A 14,178-nucleotide genomic window follows, 5' to 3' on the forward strand; every position below is an offset into this window, starting at 1 on the left:
TCTTTATCTTTTATTTTATCTTTATCGTGAAACGACCACGTCCTTTAGGCGACCGTCAGTACAGAGTGACCTACCAGAAACTCAACAGTTGCTCTTTTATATGAAATTTAACGATTTTTCATGCGTAATTCTAATATCACTCATATAAATGAGTCAACAAACCAAGTTCTACACATTAAAGTCAAATAAAACCTCTTGAATGCTAAAAAAGATTTATTTAACAATATACTTTCAATTTTAAATCTTTACAAGGTCTAAGATACCTTGTGGAACTTTATTATATACACATACACTCAAACCAATGAAAGATTTGTTATCTTTTTGATGATAAGAGTTTATTTTTATTTCTTGTACTTATCATGTACCTGTCAGTATTTCATATAAGATTTTAAATTATGACGCGTAAATAATATGGCGTTAAAATTTATTAGGAAGCCTTTTTAAAAGAAATTACATCTAATATATAAAATTCTCGTGTCACGGTGTTCGAACTTGAACTCCTCCGAAACGGCTTGACCGATTTTTACCAAATTTTACATGCGTATTCAGTATGTCTGAGAATCGGCTACTATCTATTTTCCGTACCCCTAAGTGATAAGGCTGGTCCACCCCTAAATTTTATTTTTAATTTATTAGACAATTTTTTTGGTTTTTAGTTTATTATGATACAGCATACAAAAATACATACAAACCTAAATTTTTACCCCTCTACGATCAACCCTTATCTTACATTTGTTAATTAAAAACTTTAATTTTTTTGCAAAACAACGTTTGCGGGATCAGCTAGTTACCATATAAAGGTTATAAATGAGCACTTCCTGCTATCTGAACTTCAACTATGAATATGCATACACTATAAGACAAAAGGTGACCACGCGTCAAAAAAAAAAGGAATTATAATCGCGATCGAAATTGACCATACAACACTAAACAATATGGTAATTCTCGAATAATACAATGCATTTCTTTGAAACTGTCACCATAGGCCTAACGGACGGTCGACTTACACGCGAATCGATTCCGCAAGAATCGATATCATGGTGCAGTCACGAGAATCGATGTAATTATGTCAACGTACACAAGCTAGTGAAGTGTGACGATAAACGATTATTAATAATGTTGTAGAGCATGTAATCACGGGTCACGGACCGATACGGTGGTTGCTTATCGTACGGGTCAACACGGGTCGCTGCGGGTCAGGCCTCCGTTAATACGACGGGACTATGATCACGGAACAGATATCACAATACGTTTTTTTTATATTTGAAATATTCGAGTCGACTGGAGTATACCTAAAAGATACACCTAAATATCGTCTTGTTGTTAACTTCCCTCATAAGTCTTTTTTTTATGGCCCCCACTATTGGGGGCCTCTCGTACCCCTATCTTTGGTGGGACAGGGACTTTATGGGCAATTTTATTTATTCACATAATTATTTTTTTATTTTCATTCTCTACTTTCATACTTCACATAATCTTTCATTCTATTCTTTTATGCCACAATTTTATTTCTTTCCCTTTTGCTCTGTTTACCTTTCTTTCATCCTCTTTTCATTTTACGTTTTCTTAATTTCTCTTGTTTTATTGTATCACATTTTTATCTATTCTATATAGGCCCTCATAGGTCTAAGTGTATGCATATATAATAAATTTCCACAACATATCTTAGACCATGGTTGCACAGACTAATTAAGACTAGGGGCCACTCGGGCAAATCATGAACTGATGGCGGGCCGGCCGCCAGAAGTATAGGTAATTAAATTTTTTTTGGTTTTATTCTGGAATAGAATTCGATATTTTTCGAATGTACGAGAGTATTATTTTTCTTGTCGGCGGGCCACCAGTATTCGACCTGGCCGCGGTCTGTGCATCCATGTCTTAGACCTTTCTTTTCATAGTTTTTCTTTTTCTTCTTCTTGTCAGTCTAGGGATGCCCAATGCAAAGTCTAGGCTTCCTAGACTTCCACCCCAATCTTCCCAAAAGTGGGAACGATAAGAGACTATCGAAACATTTTTGTACACGAGCGTACGTTTAATCTTACGGCTTCAACGCGCCAATGTTGAAGACGTAATATTTTATCATGTAACTAAGCGAGGCTGTTATGAATCACGTACATTTTGAATAAACTCGTTTCACGTACGTGTGTTATGGACAGATCTGCCAGTAACTTTGTTGTGGTCGCGACAGCAATTAACTGTATGGCGGGCACGTGTTATTTGTAGGGTGACCATGTGAAAACATTCCATTTTGGGATAACACTTTTACATATAAAACGACAAGGCGGAGGTATAAACTAGATGCTCCAACGGTATATTCAAGATCTCGGGAAGTACCAGGTCATCGGGGTGATAAATAGGAGAGGTCTTACTCTTACAGTGATCACCAACAGGCTGATATATGATGGTGATGACATGTCAATAAATTTTAAGTATCAATTCAGGTACAACTGATACATATGTACTTTTATTACAAATATAACAAGATATTTAATATATACAGGGTGATTGGTAATAGATTGGCTTTAAAGGTGTTAATATATATCTCATTTCTAAAACGCAATGATTATAGATTAAATAAACAACGTTCTTGCGTTTTCAAATTTCGAATTACTACATATAGAAATTAATTATTGTTTATTCTCTGTCTTTACAGGTGTTCTACTGCCAGAAGTTACTGGTCTGTCGTATTTCAATAGAAAAAAAATTATTTTAACATATTTAAGAGAAATCACATTATAGATGATAGAAAAGCTATACATTCACCCATTTAAAGCCTTTAATATAAACAATCATCCTATGTTAAACTTCCTGTTTTAATTTGTTGTGTCTTTTTCCAATACAAAGATTCCAAGACTATTTTTGTGAAAATGTCCTATTTACTAAAAATAAACCTACTGCAGATCCCCTACCAAATTAGTTTAAAATTCCTATCTGAAGATATTTCTTTTATATTCATATAACGTAATAACTTATTTAAAACTATGTTTTATAGGAGAAATGTTTATTTTAATCTTTATTAGAGGAATGTTAATTATTTATACGACTATATTAACCATGTGTATGTATGTGAAAATACCGACCTGATAAGACAGTCACTATTTTAGCCAAAGGAACTCCACTGACGTAGGTATCTTATAGGTTTCCTATAGAACTGAAGTAAAGCCGCCCGCATCTAGATTAACAACTCTAACAAGGCCATATGTCTATTGTAGGTAGTCATTCTAGGCTAATATTGGTAGTGCATGGTCTACAATACAGAACCTTAAGATTCTATCGACCATCTGGTCTCCTAGTAGCCTGCCCACTGCAACTTCTACGTGTCAATTCACATCGTTTCTACTACACATAAAGGAATATGAGGGATACATATATTCGTTCAAGGAGGTGGTGCACTCTCTGAGTAGGCGTCCATACTTTGGGAAGAATATCCCGAAACAGAAAAACACCCTGTACCTAACTCATGCCAAAGATAAACAAGTCCTCATTAGCCAAGGTTACGGTATATTGAAATCAGGGAGGAGACAATAGCCTCCCTGATAGGCGAAAAAGAAACTAGGAAAGAATTCCTTGCTTGTTGCAAGAAAATAGTTAAAAACGTTATACAAAAAAATAAAAATCCAAATATACAATAAGAAATGTGATAAAATAAAACTCAAATGTGATAAATAATGTATTATAGAAAATAAGTAAAAATGTAAAATAAAAATGTAAAATTAAAAAAATGTAATAAGAAAAGAGGAAAGAATGATAGATGAACAGAGCAAAAGGGTAAGAAAGTAGAAATGTAGCATGAAAGATAGATAATAGACCGAAAGAGAGAGTAAAATATGAAAGAAGAGAGAGAAAATAAAAAATCATGTGAAAAATTAAATTGCAAATAAAGTCTCTGTCCCACCATAAATAGGGGTACGAGAGGCCCCCAATAGCGGTGGTCATAAGAAAAAAAAAAGGTTACGGTATAAGGAGTGGTTTAGTGACGCTCACCATCCAAGAGGCTCAGGGGGTAAAAAGCGAGGAGGAACAACAGACACCTCTGGACTATATAACAGTGTCCATCATGCGACGGTAGCAATATCACGTTACACGAACTAGTGTATATTACAAGGATGAGAGCCAATGATATCAAAAGATTCATCGATGTGAATACGGCAACCGCCGCACAGATACTAGCGCACTGAGGATAGCAATATGGAGTAGGGATGTGGAAGTGGTCGAATTAAACTTAATTTTAAAACAAGACATTATAAGAACGTCGTTAAAAACAAACAAGATATTAGAAAACTTTAACATTTAACATAGTTTACAATTTAAGTAAGTAAATACATTCAGATACTTAGTAAACAAAACATGCAAAAATTTAAGCAAAAATAAATCTTAAATATATAGTGGGCCATAATTTTTTGCACTTTTGAAACATGTGTAGAAATAAAAGTACAAATGCTATTTTGTTTATGATTTATTTACCGTAATTATCATTTATTAAAATTTATTTTTTAAAAATTACATCGTCGAGATGTGCTCCGTCTCGACGTTGGCACTCCTGTAATCGACTATTGTTTGTGTGTCGTGTTGCTATTTGCAAAAATTTTTGGCCCACCCTATATTAAAGATGAACGCATAAATAAGGACGCTGATGTCTGTGTGAATATAGATCCTAATAATAAAAACAATCTTTAAACAATATTTATGTACATTTATAGTCAGCGTTGCAGTACCAGTGGTGGCAATCTTTGGTGAAAGCTTATGTAACGGTGGGCATTTATCAGCTGATGATGATAATTTGGATGATATGTCAGTTATTATTATAGTTCATATGAGTTATATTTTTTGATGTTTCACAAATATATTTTTTAACGACTTATATTCTCAATATAAATACAATTTTATTCATACGATAAAAGAATAACATAAAATTTTGATTTAAGAATAACATATAATTTAGAATTCTCTGGATCTCTATCCTCTCCAAAAATTTTAACGGCGATAAATATTGCATATCGATCTTTGGAAAGAGACAATCGGCTAATTTCGGCTTAGTAGAGCTTTATCTCTATCACACGACTGACAAAACGTCACATAGGTAGTGTGGTCACATAGGTGGTCCCTTTCCAATGGTTGATGTGCAATATTTATCGCCGGGTACTTTATATACAAGTTCGACGTCGTTTCAGCTCTTAGATATCTGATGGGGAGATATACCATAATGGCCACGCTTGGCAGGCGGGTCACCGATCGTATTGTGGTAATATAGTACGAAGAGAACGCTGCTAATCATCCTTTTGAAACTTGTTTGTATACAGTAGCAATTATATTTAATTATTGCATAAAGTGTTATTATATAAGATCGTATAGCGACCTATGATCGCAATTTCAGACCTCCCTGCAAGGCTTCCACTGCTCACATTGGGTACTCAATTTTATTAGTGCTTGGGTTAGCTGTTTTTTTTAAGAATAATTTTTTTTTCATACTTTAAATAAGTCGATATAGCAACATCCTATATTACTAGTAGTGGACCAAGTAAGTTTTGATAAACATAATTTTTAAAGTACCCTATACTTTGTTTATTTTTTTTTACTAGCTGTGCCCGCAACTACACCTGCGTAGATTTAAAAAAAATATTTAGATGCTATTAATTGTTTTTGTAGTTTCCAATTTTTTTGAAATAAACGTTATCTAAGTTACTCCTTATTACATAAGCTACCTGCCAGTATCAGTTCCTTAAAAACAGGCTTGTCATTTAAGAGATTAGCCAGAAAACCGACAGGCAAAAATAAAAAAAAAATAATTATAATTTTGGTATATATATATATATATGCAGGTAGTAAAAGCGGTTACTTTAATATTAAGCAGACACTCAAATCTTACTTATTTGTATAGATATACATTTAGTTATATAGATATATATTCCAAATTACGAATTAAAGAAATAAAATAATATTGAAAAATGTTAAATTTTTAAGGTTATACCGGGAAGAAAGGCGTATGCAGTAACCTTATAAACAGATATTTGTGACAGAAAGCTAATTGAAATTTATTGAACTTTTAATAATAAATTAGATTTAGTTAATATAATAAAAATAACTTTAATAAATCTGAATAAATATTTTCTGTGAAAATGTCATTCGCATTCTCTAAAAATTCACTTCATACAATTTGACTTCTACGAATGTCAAAATATTAATAATCCGTGTTGTTATAAAAAAAATATAATACATACATTTACGAAGTCGAAAATTCGTACGCATATTGGCTTGAACGTTGTCATTTTGGCAGCTGCTTTTGTTGACCGATCTCTTGCCAAAACGTATTCCCTTTTTAATATCACTGCATTCCTCAATTCGGGAGCGAAGGCTATTAATCAAACACCTCACTGTACACCACTGTACACATTTCGTTTATTTATATTAACACTTGGGAGGGTAGATGGCGAGTGTCACAGAGTAATAAAAATCGGTATATCAAATGTAAGACATATGTATGTCCGTACTCGCGTCTCTAACTCCACTAACGCGGTCGTCCGCGGACCAGTCTCAATATTTAATAGGCAGATAAAAGATTATCTATTGAGGCGTCCTCGGTCAATGCGATGTTAATTTAGGTACTGCTGTACAACTGCGCTATGTCGTTGGAGTTTTTTTTTTAATCGTACCTAATTTATTAATCTGTGACCGTAATTAAGATTGTATAATTAAATGTGAACAAAACAATTTAAAGTCCATATTTCTAATCATCGTGTATAATCATTTTAAAATTACTACGTTTATTTTTTTTTTTTACTTTTGGAATGCCACAGACTAATCATGTCTGGCAGGGACAGACAGTAACCATTCTTTTTTTTTAGCTGATGGAGGTCCACTATAAGGCATTGGCCTCCACCAAAAATCGATACTATGACAGATCTAGAGCTGTTCGCACCCAGGGACTACCCGCGACCTTGACCAAGTCGTCGGTCTACAAAGTGAGGGTTCTATCCACGCCGTGTCTACCAACTCGTGATCGCCATTCGAGAACCTTTTGGCCTCCTCGTCCAGAAATCGCACGAGAGATGTGCCCTGCCCACTGCCACTTTAGACTCGGCCTAGTGGGGGGCGTACCCACGCCGTGGCTATCAACTCGTGGTCATCATTTGAGAACATTTTGGCCCCTACGTCCATAAGTCACACGAGAGATATGCCGCGCCGGCTGCCACTACAGACTCGACCTAATGGAGGGCCTATCCACGCCGCGTCTACCGGCACGTGGTCGCCACTCCACAGTGCGATATTAAACGATAAATTATTTTAAGTAGTAATTCTAATTTTAAAAAAATATTTTTCTTACTATATTATTTTTACGTTATTTTATTTTACACCTGTAACTAATCACTATGTATATAAAAACATATAAATTAATCAATTATTACTTTCACTTTGAAACATGCTGTAGTTCGGTTCTGTCGATATATAGGAATAATAATAATGATGTGACTTTTGCTGCATTTGAAACGATACCAAATTAGAAAAAAATTAATTATACTGGCTATGAATAACCTAGACAGTTTAAAAAAAATAAAAAAAGAAAAAGTTTTATGTTTGTTTAAATGACCTGATCGAAATATCACGTAAGCTCAGAGTTAGATATAAGGATGTGACATTAATGGCACGACACATGACGCGGGTCAACGAACAGTGGAAAATAAACAGAATTCAACAGATATCTGAGTAACTTGAACCCCGAATACCGCAGTTTTTCGTCTCAAATCTTACTCGTGAACCGTATAAATGTAAAGTATAATATTGACTACACTAATTGAAGCAATAGTAGTCCAGTGGTAAAGGACTGAGACTTTTAATCCGATTCGATTCCCGGCATACAACCTTTTATAATTCAAGTAAGAAAAGGACCAATATTTAGCCACATCCGCACATGCAGTGGTAGTCGTGCAACAAAGTGCACCGCCCGCCAGCCCGCTGATAAATGCGTATGCGGCAAACAATGCGAATTACACATCTGCCACCGTCAAATCACCCAAAACATGTTTCACCTCTCTACGGGGCATCTTCAGGAGTTATGTTACACCGATTAGTGCCAAACCAAGCTCTGTTATATAATTCACACTAAGTGCATTAATTATATAGGATTGCGACTACCCACAAACAAGCTTCCATTGGATGAATAATACATTGGGATCGCCAACGCGCCTACCAATCATGGCGACTATAGTAAATCCCCCATAGATATCTTTGAAGAAAGCCTAACACGTCTATGGGCTGCAACGAAGACGACAATGACACGAAATTGAGTTTATTAAATACGACAATATAAAGAAGTGTACACAATTATACTTTAATATAATCATATAGTACAAATACATTAAAGAATTTCGAAACAGTTTTTTTTTTTAAATTTTCAGACTTTTTTGACTTTTTAAATATAAGAATTTACTACTGTGATCAAAATGTAAAGTAAAATTGTCATGTAAAACTCTCAATAGGAAGGTAGGTAATGTTTTTTCCTAGTTTAGTATGACTGTATATAACATTTGCCAAGCGTTTGTTTTTTGGCTTAGACCAAACAGTTTTGAGGGTAGTCAAGTCTGGATTATTCGATGTCATACTGCATTGATTCTTCACGACTTTTTTTGCCAAAAACTGAACTCATATCGTTTCGCAACCACTGTATTCGCCTGTTTTGGCTTCGTGCGTCTTCTGGCTATTCAAGTAACAATAGGCCAATTCAAGGACGCCATTTTAACACAATTGAGGAGTTAAAAACCAAATCGAAGAAGCTCTTCAAGGCTGTACCGGAAAAAGACTATTTCGACTGCTTCGAGGACTGGAAAAACCTTTGGCATTAGTACGTTTTATTGGACGGGAATTACTTTAAAGGGGTTGAAATTTATTTGGAGGAATAAATGAATAATTTACATTTGATAAACAAATTCACATTACTTTTAGATCACAGTATTATATGCGATCTATATATACCTATATATACTTTATATAGGAGTTCGATTAGTATATGTAGTACCAGTAGTATTGAGTTTAAAATATCGATATATTAGTTATATCACTATGTAAGTATATAAACGGGCTGTGGCGTGTACATCATAGTACCCGGCACTTGATTTGGCACGTCAAGTAAAGTTTAATTTGAGCATATTCCCGTTTATAGCACAATATATTTTATAAGGTTTTGTTAATGATATTGTATAAATTTAAGAAAGTTCGCCTACAGTATACCTGGACTTAATGATGCCATTTAAAACGATTAAAAAGAAAATTGTAATTGCTTTTTTTTCGTTAACGATGTCTTATTAATTGGCCATTTACCGTCATTAGTAATTCTCTCATTTGTTAATAAACCTAAAGACAAAGAATCAATTTTTTTTTTTTGTTTAAAGAGCAAAGCATTTTGTTTAAAGTTAGATATGTCATAGTTTAAGCCGATAGACGCATACAAGGCAATAGATCTCTACGAAAGATATCTATAGGACATACTATAGGGTGGGCCATAAATTTTTGCACTTTTGAAACATGTGTAGAAATAAAAGTACAAATGCTATTTTGTTTATGATTTATTTACCGTAAAGATCATTAATTAAAATTTATTTTTTAAAAATTACATCGTCGAGATGTGCTCCGTCTCGCCGTTGCCACTCCCACGGTTACTCTCTCGGTTTTGGAGAAATCAAGTGTTGCTATTTGCAAAAATTTTTGGCCCATAATCGCCACGCCCGGCAGGCGGGTTGGAGATTACCGTTTAGTATTATGGTATGCATAAGACACGCCTATCCATCCATCCTTTTAAGTTTTTTTTTTAATTCTTATTTACATACTCCTACCTTCCTTTACAATATCTTTTATGGCTTCCATGTATCTGCATGTTCTATATCTTTTGCAAATCTTCTTCCACACGTCGCCTTTCTTCCCTCATCTATATTACCCGATCACAATTTTACATTACATATCACAGGTTTATATGACTTCTTTTTACATAATACACTTTTTTTAGTTTTAAAATATTTTGCTTGTATTGCTTTTTATATAATTTTGTCACAGTTTTGTTTATTCCCTGTCTTGCCGACCCTTAGATTTTCGTTCGAATCTTATTATTATTTATTATAAGCTGTTCCGCGTTTTTTACAGTAGTAACTATTCATATTGTTACAAAGCACGAGTTACAGAACCCTCTAAACAATAAACACTGAACTCTAGAATCAAGAACACGCGTGAACTTGAAGTTATTTATAATTTTTTTGTGTACGCTTCTCGGAAATTCTAACCGAGTACTATCTCGAACTTACTAGAACCTTATCCGTAGTATAAATAGGTGTACTCCCAATGACGACAGTTCAGTGTTGTTTTTTGAGTTATAAGATTAAGATCTACGATCAGTGATACAAAGTGACTATTTGGTAAGTTATTTGGACAGTGATTTCTTGAGCGATTTGGAAGCGTAGTTTGGACTAATCGAAAGTATACTTTGTGTTAAAGTAGAGTCCTTTATTTACAAATCAGACGGTCACCCGATTTGTAAATAAAGGACTCGTTGTGTGTTTCATTTCGAGTCAACACCCACAATACGTAACAATATGTTACGGTAAAAATTGATTAAATAAAACTTATAAAGCCCGTTGTATTTTATTAGCAATCTAACTTAGCCTCAGTGTACACTGCCTTAAGTTTAACCTTACATTATAATGTGTCTTGTGTACTATTAAAACTGTTAATATATAACACAAGTAGTAATATTCGTGTGTAATTTAGGATTACAAATTCGAAATAGATGATTAAGAAAATCCGGTAATTATGTATAATTACTAGTTTATTAAATTGACTGCAACATGTAAACAATGTTGTTCTCTGTAAATATATACAATGTACCAATTAACGCATGAATATTTTATCTAATCTATTATTAATTACGATTTGTTAGTTACATCGTTAGAGACGTCATGTGACGTTTTAAATTTCGAATACAATTTATTTTGTAGATAAGTTTTTTTTTATTGTTTCTTTATTTAAATCTGCTTGGCATTTAACCTAGACCATGGATGCACAGACCGCCGACAGCAAAAATAATACTCTCGTACATTCGAAAAATATTGAATTCTATTCCAGAATAATTTTAATAAATTATTATCAATTCTTTATTGTCTTTAATTACCTACACTTCTGGCGGCCGGTCCGCCACCAGTTCATGATATGCCCGAGTGGCCCCTAGTCTTAATAAGTCTGTGCAACCATGCCCTAGACCTTTACAGTAACATATATAAAAGTTCAAAAGAGATTCTAATCATTCATTTTATATGTTTACTGCAAGTAGATATAAAGGCTTTAAAGGGGTGAATGTATTGTTCATTTGTCATCAAAAAGATTTAATAGAATTAATAATCTTCCTCTTTTCAGCCGATGGACGCTTCCATGAAGATCGCCACGACGACCGGACTGCCTTCATCCACAGACTTCCCGTGACCACACGTCTACCTGCTCGTAATCGCCACTCGAGAACTTATCAGCCCCAATGGCCATCAGTTACATGAGCGATATTCCTCGACCACTGCCACTTCACACGAAGCTACTGGTGATCTTACTTCTTCTACAGAACTCATTTTTTATTCGATCTATCAGCAAAGCTTCTATCATAGCGCTCTCCATTACTCTCTGGATGACCTTGAGTCTTTATGAAGCCCGACTACAGAGATTATGTAGTCTACACAAGAAGCAAAGGCGATACAGACTGTATAGGAACAACAACACAGGTGCACAGATCATACAGTATACGAAGCACAAACTGTATGGGTTTATATAGGTACACACTGCATTGGTGGCAAAAACAGCACAGACTGCCTAGACTGTGTGAGATACCGGCTTCAGAACAGACTGCACAGATTGTATAGTCTACACAAGAAGCATATGCGACACAGACTGTATAAAGCGCACAGCAAAGCTGCACAGATCATATAGTATACTCACTACATTAGTGGCAAAAATACCACAGACTGCCTATACTGTGTAAGATGCTGGCTTCAGCACAGAATGCACAGATTATGTGGGCTACACAAAAAGCAAAAGCGACACAGGCTATATAGAAACAACAACACAGGTGCACAGATCATACATTAAACATACAAGCACTTACTGTACGGGTACACACTGCATTGGTGGCAAAAACAGCACAGACTGCCTAGACTGTGTTCTTACACACCACCAGCTTCAGCTCAGACTGCACAGATTGTATAGTCTACACAAGAAGAATATGCGACACAGACTGTATAAAGAGCACAGCAAAGGTGCACAGATCATATAGTATACTCACTGCATTAGTGGCAAAAATACCACAGACTGCCTATACTGTGTAAGATACTGGCTTCAGTACAGACTGCACAGATTGTGTAGTCTAGACAAGAAGCAAAAGCGACACAGACTGTATAGAAACAACAACACAGGTGCACAGATCATACAGTATACATACGAGCACAAACTGTATAGGTTTATATAGGTATACACTGCATTGGTGGCAAAAACAGCACAGACTGCCTATACTGTGTAAGATACTGGCTTCAGTACAGGCTACACAGATTGTATAGTCTACACAAGAACAATGTGCGACACAGACTGTGTAAAGCGCACAGCAAAAGTTCACAGATCATATAGTATACTCACTGCATTAGTGGCAAAAATACCACAGACTGCCTATACTGTGTAAGATACCAGCTTCAGCGCAGACTGCACAGATTATGTAGTCTACACAAGAAGCATAAACGACACAGACTGTATAGAGAAAACAGCACAGATTGCCTAGACTGTGTAAGATACCAGCTTCAGTACAGACATCACAGATTATAGGGACTACACAAGAAGCAAAAGCGACTCTACGACTGTATAGAAAGACTCTCGACGACTGTATAGAAAGAACAACACAGGTGCACAGATCATACAGTATACATACAAGCACAAACTGTATGGGTTTATATAGGTACACACTGCTTTGGTGGCAAAAACAGTACAGACTGCCTAGACTGTGTATGATACCGGCTTCAGTAGTCTGCACAGATTACACAATCTGTGCAGACTACTGAACAAGACTACACAGTCTACACAAGAAGCATAGGTGACACAGACTGTTTAGACCGCACAGCACAGGTGCACAGATCATATTATATATAAACTGTACTAGTGACTAGATAGCACAGACTGCATAAGTGCAGTTGCAAATGTTCCAGACAGTATAAGATGCACAGGTTTCAGAACACACTGCACAATATTTAAATCATAGTGAACGCGGCTTTATGTAAACACATTTGAAATTATCGAAAGAGTCGATTGTGACCGGCCAAAGTCATAAAGGTTACGTAAACAACGTAATAATTCTTAGAAATATATTTTTATCTCATCCCAAAAGATAAATATGTATATGTATATGAGAAGATATATATGTATATGATAAAACAGTCACTTCCAATAGTAAAGATATAATATTAAATAAAACACAACCATAATATGTTTACAATGTAAATTAGGACCAAATTAATTTTCGAACATTTACTTTTTGTACTGAAATTATTTTTGGACTCTACATTTACTGAACTTTTCAGCAGATAAATAACAATCTACAACAATTTTTTGTATTATTGAATCTATTTCATTGTTTGTAGATATGTAAACATTTACATTAAAAACACTACTCGAGATATTACTCGCTCTGAACGAATTCGGAGATGCCGACCAAATTTTTGTCTGTTAAATGTCTTTCGTATTATGACTCCGTTAAGAAACTTGCAACAGTTTACCAACCCAGGGTTAAGCAACCTTTTCAATCAACCAATTTAAATTTATAAAATATATATTTTTTTTTCGGGCCACACATAAATTAACATACATAATTTATAAAACTTTATTTTTAATGAACATTTGAATTAAAAAAAAGAGTAGAGATTTCACGTATAAATTTTGAAACGAAATTTAAAAATAAATAAGAATAGAAAAACGAAATTATTTGGATTATTTGTCATTCTTTTTTCGATACCAGCTGATTAGTATAAGTCGAATTTGATAGGGTAGCTACATGTACAAATCTTTCTAAACGTGCATCACTAATCGATGAACGTTTTTGATTTAACTTGCCTAATAGTCACTTTGTATCACTGATTGTAGATCTTAATCTTATAACTCGAAAAACAACACTGAACTGTC

The 14,178-nt window shown here is 34.6% G+C and overlaps 1 protein-coding gene across 2 annotated transcripts in view; it reads right to left on the bottom strand.

Annotated features, from left to right (window-relative positions):
* The window catches only part of LOC137932184 (monocarboxylate transporter 9-like), an 87,777-nt gene that overhangs the window by 35,601 nt on the left and 37,998 nt on the right, over nt 1–14,178 (bottom strand). The window contains exon 1 of one of the 2 annotated variants that reach the window (XM_068775780.1): nt 6,219–6,571. The exons of the other annotated variant lie outside the window; for it this stretch is intronic. The gene's annotated coding sequence lies outside the window, so the exon portion shown is untranslated. Of the gene's footprint in view, nt 1–6,218; nt 6,572–14,178 lie in introns of those variants that run through there. 2 annotated transcript variants of the gene reach the window in all.

The sequence above is a fragment of the Battus philenor genome, unplaced genomic scaffold (assembly GCF_028537555.1).
Source record: "Battus philenor isolate CCGP_79_NKW_IND1 unplaced genomic scaffold, ilBatPhil1.0.hap1 SCAF_9, whole genome shotgun sequence".
Lineage (NCBI taxonomy): Eukaryota > Metazoa > Arthropoda > Insecta > Lepidoptera > Papilionidae > Battus > Battus philenor.